The 12582-nt window shown below is 40.7% G+C and overlaps 1 long non-coding RNA gene across 8 annotated transcripts in view; it reads left to right on the top strand.

Annotated features, from left to right (window-relative positions):
* LOC308632264 overlaps positions 1-12229 on the top strand; it is a 167755-nt gene extending 155526 nt beyond the window's left edge. For all 8 annotated transcript variants that reach the window (XR_014018462.1, XR_014018463.1, XR_014018464.1 and 5 more), the window contains 2 exons: positions 3772-3864; positions 12079-12229. This is a non-coding gene — a long non-coding RNA (uncharacterized lncRNA). The remainder of the gene's footprint in view (positions 1-3771; positions 3865-12078) is intronic.
* Positions 12230-12582: the final 353 nt, after the last annotated feature.

Raw genomic sequence — 12582 nt, 5'->3', positions numbered from 1 at the left:
ACTAAAAAACTTTTTTTTAAAAAAACATATCTGTTATCTCTCAGTCATTTCAGGAAATGTTGGCCATTAAAATATAAACAAAACACAGGTTGTTTGGACTAATGAGAACAGAGAAAACACACAGTAGGTTGTACAGCCACCAGCTCATCAGGTTTTAACCTAGTTCTTGTCCTCTTTGATCAAAATAGTGAGTAAACTGGGTAAAGAAAGGCCCAAAGTAATTCTCCATGTTTTTTAAAATCAAATTCATCCTTTTTCAAGTTTATGGGTTTGCAAATATATGCATGAAAGAAGATTATTCTATATTTACTTTTGTGTCTTCAGAATTTATGTCCTGCAAACAGCCTTTAAGGTGAATTATAATAAGCATACACACATACACAATCACACAAGCATCAGGGTAATAAAATAGAAATAATAATAAAAACTAATGGAAGGAGAAATTGTGCCAGTATCAAGGCATCAGATAGATAATTATGATAACTAAGCTTAAAGCTTCCTGAAAATTAGGTATATCTCTATGGAAGTACTTGAGAAAATAAATATAGTTCACAATATAGTTCTTTTTGCTGGTCTTTGACCTATTTCTCCTGCTGGGGTGAGGTGGGCGGGAGAGAGGTAATAGGACAGAATACTCGTAAATCAACTCTAATCTCTAATGGCATTTTCCATGCAGAGTCTTTTAGAAGGTCATAGAAAAGATTTTTCACCCTCAACAGAATTCTGCTGCCCATATTACCCCCACTTAAGAAGATTGTATCCTGGGAATTTTTCCCAGGGAGTCAAAATGGGATGTCAAATTCATTATCCTGCACCCTGCTTGGAGCACTAATCCAGATTCCTTAGCTACAGAAACTTGCTTCACAGGTGGTTGCCGAAGTTATAGTATGTTTCTTTATATTTAAAGTTAATCCAGCTCAGTATCAATAGCAAATCCTCTTAAAACATGTACATAGGAGGCCAAGCCAGTATTTTGACATTCCTGGCTGGGAACTATGCCATTAACACCTTCAATTAATCTCCATGCAAGGTCATTTGGCGGCCCAGATTCAAGACCATATGTTAAGATGTTATTAGTTTTCCTGCAATGGGGATGTTTGGCCTGTTACAACTAGAAACAGATGCCCACCAATAGGATCAGAAGGGAACAGTTGCCTTAGTTACAGCACCTCACATCTCACCTGTAACTGGGAAGGGGCAAGGAACTCCCTATCTAATCATGGAGCTGGGAACTTGACAATGTTAGGCCTTTATGAAGTTCATTACGATCAGTGATGAACAACAGGAGAGGAAAGAATGAAGATCCACAGAGGAAACTGATCTGCTGGCAAATTTGCATCTTAGGAAATTGCCCAATACACTTTAATAGAGAACAGGATTCTAGTATTTATTCTGCAATTCTGTAGGTATGTAACCTAGGAAAATTCACCTTGCCTCCCTGGTCTTCATTTTTTTCATGCCTTATATTGGGAAGGATAAGGTGGCAGAGTGCCAGGATGATGGTGGGGGTATTAATCAAATGAAATAATACCTGGAAAATGTGTTTTGAAAGTATCACTTTAATTTCAAGGTGTGTTCTATTTTAATGACTGAAAATTTCATAGGAGTAGTATACTATTTGAGTCTGACCCCATTGCAATAGTTTGAGTTACTTTCCAAATCCCTTAAAATAATCTATTATGGGGATCAAAATCTCTCCCTCCCTCTCCCCTCTCTGGTACTGGGGATTAAATTCAGGGGCACTCAACCACCAATCCACATCCCCAACCCTTTTTTGTATTTTATTTAGAGACAGGGTCTCACTGAGTTGCTTAGGGCCTTGCTAAGTTGCTGAGGTTGCTTTGAACACTTGATCCTCCTGCCTCAGCCTCCAGAGCTGCTGGGATTACAGGCATGTGCCACTGTGCCTGGCTCAAAATCTCTTCATTGATTGTAAATCATTTGTCTAGAAGAACCACCATTTGAAATGCTTCTTTTTCTTTTCTTTTTTGGTCAGGAGAGGTAACTTGGAATTGAATCCAGGGGTGTTTAACCCTTGAGCAATATCCCTAGCCCTTTTTACATTTTATTTTGAGGTGGGTCTTGCTATGTTGCTTAGAGCCTTACTAAGTTACTAAGGCTGGCTTTGAACTTGCAATTCTCCTGCCTCAGCCTCCTGAGCCACTGGGATCACAGGTGTGTGTCATCGTGGCTAGCTTGAATTATTTCCAAATTTTTGATAGATTTAGAGTTTTTTGCAATGCTACTAGAGTGTATGGAATGGGAGAGGACTATTCCCAGTAGAGGGTGTGTACCTTAGAACCTCTGTAGTGTTCATAAAGGGTCTTCCTTGCCATCTTTTGAAGCTGAATTGCAAGAGCCTGCAATATCCACTGAAAGGCCCTTGGAGGGTGGATTCCCAAACTTCAGTGGGCTTGCATCAGAGTCATTGATGCAATGGGACTGATTAAGCACGAATTCTGGACTCTGCTCCCAGTAGGTCTGGAGTGGGCCAAAGAATTTGAGTTCCTAACAAGCTTCTGGACTAAGCTGAAACTGTGTGTAGGAGACCATGCTTTAAGAAAGTGCTGCCTTTTCTAGTTATTTTGTAAAATATCAGAAGAGACCAAAGGCTCTCAACACAGAGAAATGGTAAGTGTTTGAGGAGTGAAATGAAGATCAAATCCTTGATTTGATCATTACTTGTCTATGTGTATCATATCATTGTGCCACACCCCATAAGTAATGGACATTATGCATCAATTTTATAAAAACGATGACAGCACTGCCTTATTGCCCTCTCCTGTTCAGTGAAAATTCGATTAGACAGATGTGATTTTCAAAGGTGTTTCAGATCCCAGAGCTTTCCAGAGGCAACTTAGGAATTCTCTTCTCCCTTCTCCACCATGTGCATAACTGTACTTTCATTAGTTACACTTACTGGTGACCTGCACAGGAATTTATTTGATAAAACTTGCTCTGTGCCCATCCCAAATAAGTTTGAAAATCAAGCCACTAAATTTGAGAATTTCTAAGCTTCCTTTAGACTCTACCCTGCAAACACCTGTGATTTGGTGGCCACAAGGAATCTTGTGTGTCTTTCCATCTTGATATTACTAGTATCCTGCAGACCCCATTAAATGCTATAGACACTCCAAAAAATCAGAAACCATCCTCAAGTTTAAGAGCAGCTCAAAGGTAAAGGATGCTTTGTGAGCCTGAGTGACCCAAATGCAACATCATGTGTCATTGCAATAACTTGAACACCAACAGAGCTCTGTGGAAGGAAATGACTCAGATTCGGGAGGGGAGCTGCTGTTTTTCAAGATTTAAGTAGTCTCAGCCAGCCTCTCCCCTGTTACTTTGAAGTTAATTAAGCATTTGCTGCTTCAGGGTCTGCATGCATTTTCTCCTTATTACGCTTCTCCTCAGGAGCAAAATAATCCCTTTGGGATTGTCAGTACCACTGACTCACAGGAGGCATAAGAAAGTCAGGGCAGGGGTGCATGCAGCAAGCCTAAAGACAATGGTGGTAGATGGCAAGTAGGCAGTAAGTACCCTGGTAGACTTCAGTTGTCCCGCAGAACCATAGGGAAGTGTTTGAAATCCTCAGTCATTCTCTGAGAAAATTACTCTTCCTGGATGTGAGGATCTTGTTGCATAGTAATCAGCATTACTGTTATTGATATTATATATCAGTTCCAGGTGCCCTACAAGAATAATACATCATTTTTCTTAATGACATTTCTGTAATTCTCTCTGTAACACCTAATGTCAACTTTTCTCCTCCAGAAGAGGAAACTGAGGGTCAGAGGGATAAGATGATTTCTTCATGAAGCACCTCAGTTGGAAGTGTTTATAATTGAGACTTAAACACTCACCCAGGTGAGTCTGGCATTCAAGATCAGCTTTCCGTAATGGTTATCTGTTTCTAAACTGTCCACTGTCCCTCCCCTTCTGTCACAGCAATAGTCCCCATCTCTCCCAAAGTCTGAAGATTAACACTGTAAAGACTGGTGACCATATGTCACATTTTGAGATTACTCCCTCAGACAGGTTTCTTTGAGCTCTGTCCTAATTTCTTTCAGACTTGAGGCCCAGGGTCCTTGGGCTCTGCTGAGCTGTGGCAGTCTTCCCAAGTGAGTGCAGTTGGATCTCGGCTGATAGACGGCTCTAAGTGAAGACCCAGTTCTTCATAGTCCACGGCACTCAGAAGCAGGAATCAATTAACTTTTAGGACAGGAAAAATAGATCACTTGGATTGCTGAAGCAGGAATAGCTTCTGTAGCAGCTGAGAGAAACGAGTCCAGAGAGTGAACTGCTGCGTCCGCGGCTCAGCTCTAAGGGTTTGCTGAGTAGAGAGAGCTTTTAATGACCGAGGCCAGGATGTTTATGGACAGGCCTCGTCCATGCAGAACACCCTTCAGAACACCAGGCATTGTTCACGGGACTTGGGGGGAAAAAAGATGAACTAGAAAATGCAAAAGATATTTGTTTGATTCTTGGGGCAATTCCGTAATATCATTAAAAATGCAAGAGGATGTCCCTTGTGAGCTGTTCCTACATATTTTCAAAATACCTCCTATACTGCTTGAGGAGTAAAAGAGATCTGATAAAGAATGACTGGTGCTGTTCCATGAAGGAACCATAAAAATAAAAAAAAGAAATCCTGGAACTTCATTTTAAATTAGTTGTGAGTCATGTTAGCTCTCTGAGGTAGAGAGTGTAAGCAGGGTTTACAAATGTGATCCTGAATATGCTAAAAACTCTGTTATAAACCCGGCAATAGGCTTGGGAACCTAAATGCCCACACCTATCAAGATGCCATACTGACGGGCTGACACATTCTACTAGATACCCTGGAGACAGATGGCACATTCCAGACAACAGAGAAATCAAGGGCCATTTATACGGCTGTGCTGTAAAATGTGGGCTGTGAGTCTGTGTTTCCATCTTGCTGTAAATCCTGACAAGATGCTCCTGTAATCTAAATTGTGTCCCTAATTCCCAGGCCTAGAAACAAGAATTGTTAAAAATAATTTTTAAGTATAGAGTTATATAGCATTGCTAGGCCAGGTTTAATTTTTTGGGGGGGTGGGTACCAGGGATTGAATGAAGGGGCACTTAACCACTAAGCCACATCCCCAGCCCTTTTTTGTGCTAAGCAACTCAGGGTCTAACTGAGTTGCTTAGCATCTCAATATTGCTGAGGCTGACTTTGAACCTACAGTCCTCCTGCCTCAGCCTCCAAAACAGCAAGGATTACAGGCATGTGCCACCAGTTCCTTCCCAGGCTTAATTTTTAACAGTTAAAAATGATCATAAGGGGCTGGGGTTGTGGCTCAATAGTAGAGCGCTTGCCTAGCACACGTGAGGCACTGGGTTCAATCCTCAGCACCACATAAAAATAAATAAAATACACCTACAACTAAAACAATTTTTTAAAAAATGATCATAGAATGGAAAAGAATAAGTTGCTCTTTATTGGCAAACATGAAAACATCTCTAAGATATGATATTAAATGAAAAAAACCTTGGTGCATATATATGAAGGTATACTGTTCACATTTTTCAGAAACTCTTAGAATGATGACCTTGGTGGAGAGGGATGAGAGATAGAGGCCAGGGTAGAGAAAGGAGACTTCTATATTTCTGTCACATATTTTTGTCAACTTTGAATGTTTTGTCACCACTTGTATATCTTTTTACTTTCAGTTTTTGAAAGAGAACTGCTCTCTTCTACTATCAACAGTTCATGATAGAAAAAAAATAGATATTTTTTTCAAATAGTAGAAAGAACATAGTTTATAAGAGGTTGTCCATCCAATCAAATTTTAATTAACTAAAGCAAAATAACAAGAATTAAATAAGCTCACCCTGTATTGCATACAGTGAAGAACTTTAAAAACATGTATATAAATGATGCTTCCAAGAATGCTGTGTGAAAAAATAAAAATAAATAAAAGAACTGGCATATTCCCCCAATATCTGCCTCAGTGATGGCGTTGTGCATAGCTCCAATTGTCCTCTCCGAGATGGTGGTGGTTTTGCAGCCTGAAATCAGTGATAGACATGGATAGAAAGCTATGCTGGTGCATGATTTCCATTTGCTGGCCATGATCTGCCTTCCTCCACTGGGAGAGAGAGGTGGCCCCTCATTTACACCAGAGGCAGTGCCACTCACCGGGGAGCCTCCTGAGAAGGATAGTTCCCTTCTAGTGTGTTTATTAAGAGTTCCTACCTTTCCTAGCACATAATGATTGGGGCAGGATGGTGTGTGTATGTATACACGCACATGTGCGCCTGCTAATTTCAGGAGAATTCTGCCAGGATAAAAAAAAAAAAGGAGCATCAAAGGATGACAAGGGCTGTGGAGATGCAGAATCAGAGATAAAAGGGATCAAATTTTACTAGCAATCATGGCAAATATCTAACTTGCATAAGTGAAGCCAATTACTGTATTATTGCCTCCTTTTGCACTGTGCACAGTAGGGATGTCACTGGATAATGGTTTGCATGTAGAGTTAATCACTTTGATGCATTTCTGACTGATCCCAGCAAATTATGTTTTGGTTCCACTATATTAAACACAAGAGCCGGGGATTATCATTAATAAATCTAAGGCACAGCATGCATAAATCTTGAATAAATCAAATATCAATTACATAGGCAGTATCTGCTGACATCTGCTTTCATCAAATAATATATTTGAAATAGGTGTTATTCCAATTTGTTGAAGTCAAAGGAATCTTCATACAGAGACTACAGACCCTGGACCCCAAAGTCCGATGCAGCCGAGCGTTGCTGGAGGCCGCTGTGCAGCACTCAATTTTAATCTGTAAAGATTATGTTGAGATGATCCAGAGATGTAGAGGGAAAGCTGTCTTGCTGTAGCACTGGCTCCTGGCTGATGCCATTTTCATCTGGATGCTTTTCCAGTGAAGCAGGAGAGGCTGAGGTGCAAGAGGAAGAGGACATGCTAAGAACCTGGCTGTGGGTGCAGGAAGAGAAAATGGAGGGGGATAGGGCAACCATGACAGTACCAGAAGGCAAAGTCCATCCTGATCTGAGGAAAGGACCCTTTGCTACGAGAAGACCCCTCAAAATGAGCAGCTATGAGACGGCATCTAGGACTGATTCAGGAGAGATGGAAGTTGGCGAGGGGAAAAGGGTTGGAATTTACTGATCCACACCAGGCTGTGGATAAAACTCCATCTCTTCCCTTAATCCCCTCAACCTTCCTTATGAGGGGTATATTCATGTTTATTTTTTTTTTTCGAGGGGGTGGGGGTAACTAGGAATTAAACTCAGGGGCACTCAACCGCTGAGACACATCCCCAGCCCTATTTTGTATTTCATTTAGAGACAGGGTCTCACTGAGTTGCTTAGTGCTTCGCCGTTGCTGAGGCTGGCTTTAAACTTGCTATCCTCCTGCCTCAGCCTCCTGAGCTGCTGGGGTTACAGGGATGCCCCACCGCGCCCAGCACGTGTTTGTTCTTCTCATCTGAGGAACTGAGGTGTGCAAAGTTAAATATCATGTCTAAGCTCCAATGGCACAAGAGGATTTCAATTCGGATCTATTTGATTATGCTACATAGGCCTGGAAGTGGTGGTAATGGAGTCCGTTGTAGTGGGGTAAGATATAAAAAAAAGGGAGAAATACCTGCACAAAGAGGTATTGAGAGTGTGTTCATTTTTAAAAAGCATTCCATTCCTTGAAGTTGTGCCTCCAGAGAGTAGGATGTCACTGTCACATCCTGTTCCTTCTGTGCGGCCCACCATCAGCAGGCTAGAACCCACTCTTGCGGGCATCGTTCATCACTCCTTGGGGACCTTTTAAGGAATCTAGAGTTAAACTCATTCTCAGGGAAGGTGGAGCTGGGTTAGGAAATGTTCCCCAGGGCACTGGCTCATCATGGCAGGTAGAAAACGATTGCCTCATCTATACTCCCCGGGCAAAGCAGGAGTCGAGACCAGAAATGAAATGAGCCGAAGTCGCACACCTGAAGCAGTCCTGAGGCCACGGCTCAGGGTGGAGATGGTGCTTCAGAGGGGCGGGTGAGGGTTTCACGCACTGCTTGTCCCAACCTGAGCAGGTGAACCTAACAAAGAGCCCATTTCTGTTATCATGCTTGGCATCAAAGAAAAGGAAGAAAACCAAGAGGCGGGCTCTCAAATTTGGGCCATCCAAGAACCCCTTAGGTTTACTTATTTGAAGCAGAAGTAGGTGAGAGTCAAGTTCACCTCCTTTTTGGCCCAGGGACTGTGAGATGTCTCAGATGAAGTGCTGCAAAGCGGCTGAGTAGAAAGAGCTCTCAGATTTCATCAGGCCGCAGCTCCCCTGCATAGGGATCTGACCCACAGTGGACCTGCCTGGGCTCCTCGCCACGTTTTCCCACTTTCTGCACCAGGCCTTCTGTATCAGAAACTGCACAGGGATATTGATAACCTTCCATTGTTGACAGATCAATAAAAACGGAGGTGACATCACTGAGAAATGAGCACGTATTTTCAGAGCTGCAAACCCACTTGTATGCATATAATATTATTTTGTATGGTACAGATTCTAGATCGTTTAATGTAAAATAGTTTTAGAATTTTAAATCTGTCTGTTAGGTTACTTTTCTTGGTATCCACAGGGATTGGAATCTATAGGGATTGGGGGCTCTTTGTGGTTGTCGTTGGATTTTCTGTTCGGCATCACAGAGGATTCATATGACATCATCACGTAGAGCATCTGACTCAGATTGGGTAAATAGCAACATCCTGTTGTGAAAGAGGCTTTCATGAGGCAAAATTACTTTCGAACAATCATGCAAATCTGGCCAAAAGAGGATTATTAAATGTCAACAGAAAAAAAGCTCAAGTATACCTCTTTTTTTTTCTTTTTTGCTTTCCAACCGCACCCCTCAAACAAACACACTCTCACACAAGGCACATGCTGCTGATGGATGAACAAGGGAGCCAGAAATCTTGATCTCAATGGTGCCTTTCCATGCAGTTCTATTTTGTTAAATTTGAAGGTGCACATGCTCCGAGCCAACAGGATGGCAGAAGAGAAATAGCAGGGGCAGCCAGAGAGTTTCTAGTTCAATTCAGAGCGAGCTGGATCAACCTGGAAAGAATGAAGACATCTACTTTTACTTCAGGGCCACAATCCCAGTGTCACTTCTCTGAGCTCAAAGGAAGAGGAACTATATTAATGAGTTTTTGGTCTACCTTTCCTCATTCACTAGTAGAAAATGAGGTAGGTCCTGGCTTATGAGACAGTTGGCACTGGCAAATAACAACCAGGAACACTAGAAAGGCAACTGAAGGGGCAGAAGATTTTATATAATTGTGGTTATTGATATTAGCTGGAGTTAGAACTACAGATAGGAATCCAATTGGCAAGACTATCACTGAAGAAAATGGATTCTAAGCTCTCTATATAAATATTTTCCATGGGGTAATTTTTACCATTTGTGATTGGCCCTCCTGAGAATCTGACTCTTGAAAAGCAAAATTGAATTTGAATGGTTTTGACCATAGGCTGTGTGTGTTAAGGAGGAGGAATCATGATGGTAACATTGGTAAGACCACTGCTGACTGCAAATATGTGCAAAAAAAAAAAAAAGGAAATTCAAAAGACAGTTTATATTTGTTAAAAAAAAAATCAGTTGATAGTAAAAAAGAATACCCTGGTCAAATGTACATTTGAGAAAGTGAGGTGGTTTGAAAAGATAACCAACAGACAAGATTCACTTATACTTTTGTTCATTCACTTAGTAAATATTGTAAAGAATGTTTTTTGCTAGTTTACTTTCTTCCAAGCTAGGAATTGGGAATCTAGGATACACGATTCAGAAATACCATCATACAAATAAATATGTCAAGGTTAAGTAACCAAGGTGACACAAATCCTGTCTATTCTTGTACTTAGATGACAGACAGAACAAGTGCTTATATAGAAGGTGTCAAACTGGAGTCTTATTCCCAACTTTCTGGTTCTGCAATCAGCTAACTGCATGTGATTTTTGAACAAACTGACTTAACCTCAGTGTTTAGTAATCTTAATCTTAAGAGTTGGACTATGTGGTCCCAGAATGTCAATGATTTGGAAATCCTTTCTGAAGAAGCCTATCAATTCTCATAAGACCCAGGAATAACTGTTAATTCAAAAAAAGGAATGAAACCACAACCACTAATCAAGGGGGGCAGAGCTGGGCACGTTTCTTGGTTGCTTACATCTGTGTCTTGTTACAAGAATCTCTGTGTCACTGTATGTTGTTATGTCTCTATGCAACTCTGAATGTTTGTCTGCTTTGGAAAAGGTCAGAGGATGGCTGTCCCAAAAGCCCCTTTGATCATCTATGGTCACATCCAATCAGCCTGTAAGGACCTGAGAGTGGAGAGGGTACAAACTCTGCTACTATGTGAATGGGTGTATCCAAGATTCCTGCATGTACATCTCCATCTTGCCATCATTTTCCTAACCATTTTGTTTTCAGATATTACTGACACATTGCCAGATGTCCCAATAGCAAAAGTCATGTTGTTCCAACACACAGTCAACAGAAAAATGCATGCACACAGAGTCCACATTTAAAATGTCTGTTTCCCCCGTCGGCAGCATAAATTTCATTTCATCATCTCACCAAAACCTTAACAAGCTTTCAACACAACAAGGTCATTTAGGAATAATTATGTGAGTCTGTGCAAATGAGCCAACAGTTCTGGTGGTAAACACACAGTATAAGAAAATTCACATTTCATTCACTCCTTTACCTACTCCATGAGCAGGAACCAAATTGGACTTTTGGCTTCCTAACAAATATTTATGACAGAAATTCTGCTCACCTTCCAACATCTCAAGAAATCAACGTGGAAGTTTCCATGGTCGCAGCTTCATCATGTAGAGAGCAGATCTCTCTCTAGCCTTCCTTCCCAGTTCTGTCTGATCCTTATTAGTAACCCCTGGACACTAAATTTCCAGGGATTAGTTAAGAACACTGACCTTGCTTACTTGTTCCCTTTAACATCCTCTGAGAAGAAAACATATTAGAAAAAAGTTGAAGGTTCATAGTCTTTGGGTATTTTCAAATGTGGCTACATTTCTTCTGGGGCCCTTTGGGAATTGGATGACTTTTCTAACTATCCAGATTAAAACAAGAGAGCTACTTATTTGGCATGGGCCTTGTAGCATCATTGCATTTTATAAAGATGCCATTTGTTACCAGGCAAAACCCAAATAAATGGTACCCTGGCCCAGCTAATTCAATAATAAATGTATCCATATGTCCACTACATCATTTGCTCTCTGCATATTATTATTTATTGGAGTCTTCCTGCAACAGAAACATATGTGCTGTGTTCTCCAGTCAGGAAGGCATTTTTAGAGCATGTCCTTTTGGCTGTTAGGGAGTAGACTGACCAAAAATGGGACTCTGGGTCTTCATTACCAACTCCTAAATATGGTCACCATTTAGTCGACATCCTTCACTCTGATTATTAAGAATGATGAGCTATGTAGAAAACCGGTGCTTCCACTTAAATTATTCATTCCAGGCAATATTTCTCAAGCCTGAACTAAAGACCATCTGCATCAAAATCATATGTGGAGACCCACTTGTTAAAAAAAATCCACATCTTTGGACTCCACTTTAGACCTATGAAATCAGCACGTCCAGAAAAGGACCAAGCATCTGAATTTTTAAGCAATTTTCCACATGATTCTTGATACCCACTAAAGTTTGAGAAATCCTGCTGTTAGGTAAGTGGACAACTATAGTTTTTAAACAATCACGGATGCTAGTTAATGTAACATGCCCAAAACAAGAGAATTGTTGCCCAAATGGACAGTCTCACACCTTTGGAAGTTCTTTGCTATTCAAAGTCTAGCCTCTGAACTAGCTCTACTAGCACCAACTAGAGTCTGATAGGAATTTGGAATCTCAGATGCTATCAGAACAAATGGGTCAGAATCTGTGTATTTTCACAAGATCCCCAGATTTGTGTACGCATTCAACTTAAACTTTAAGAAGCACCATTCTAAGTGACTTATGCATGCCATTGTTGTGTTTGCTCTTTATTTAGCAATCTCACCTTCTTCTTTCCTAGGTCCCCCAAACTTGAGAAAAACGCAGCAATGTCAAGCCATAAGACAAGAAGACAATGAATAAGATCTAAGGATGAGTTCCTTTATGACAAAGGAGTTAACATGTAATATGGATGTTTATAGAGGAAAGGGGGCCAAATAAATCTTCTAGCCTCACAATTTTGCCTCCTTACTAGATTTGTGAATAGACACTTCAGGAAGTTAACAGAGTCACTTGAGATCTATCATTACACTGCAGTTCACTATAAAGAAGACACTCAAGAGTGGATCCACTTGAAGAATATTGGGTTGTTCTGAAAGATAGTGTATTTCCCTGGAGGAGCTCAAACTAAGTTTATAGGATTTTTGTCAACAAATGCCTTCTAGAGGGGATAGGGTGGATCCAGATGATTTTACATTTAAATTACTTCATTCCAGACTCTTTAAAGCCTTATGTTTCAAATTTTAAATATCTATACACATATATATGTCCACTTATATTTGCTAATGCATTCCATATAACTAAA

Source organism: Spermophilus citellus (genome assembly GCF_964194105.1).
Source record: "Spermophilus citellus genome assembly, chromosome: 13".
NCBI lineage: Eukaryota > Metazoa > Chordata > Mammalia > Rodentia > Sciuridae > Spermophilus > Spermophilus citellus.
The sequence above is the reverse complement of the archived record's forward strand: the minus strand, read 5'-3'. Positions and strand labels throughout refer to the sequence as shown.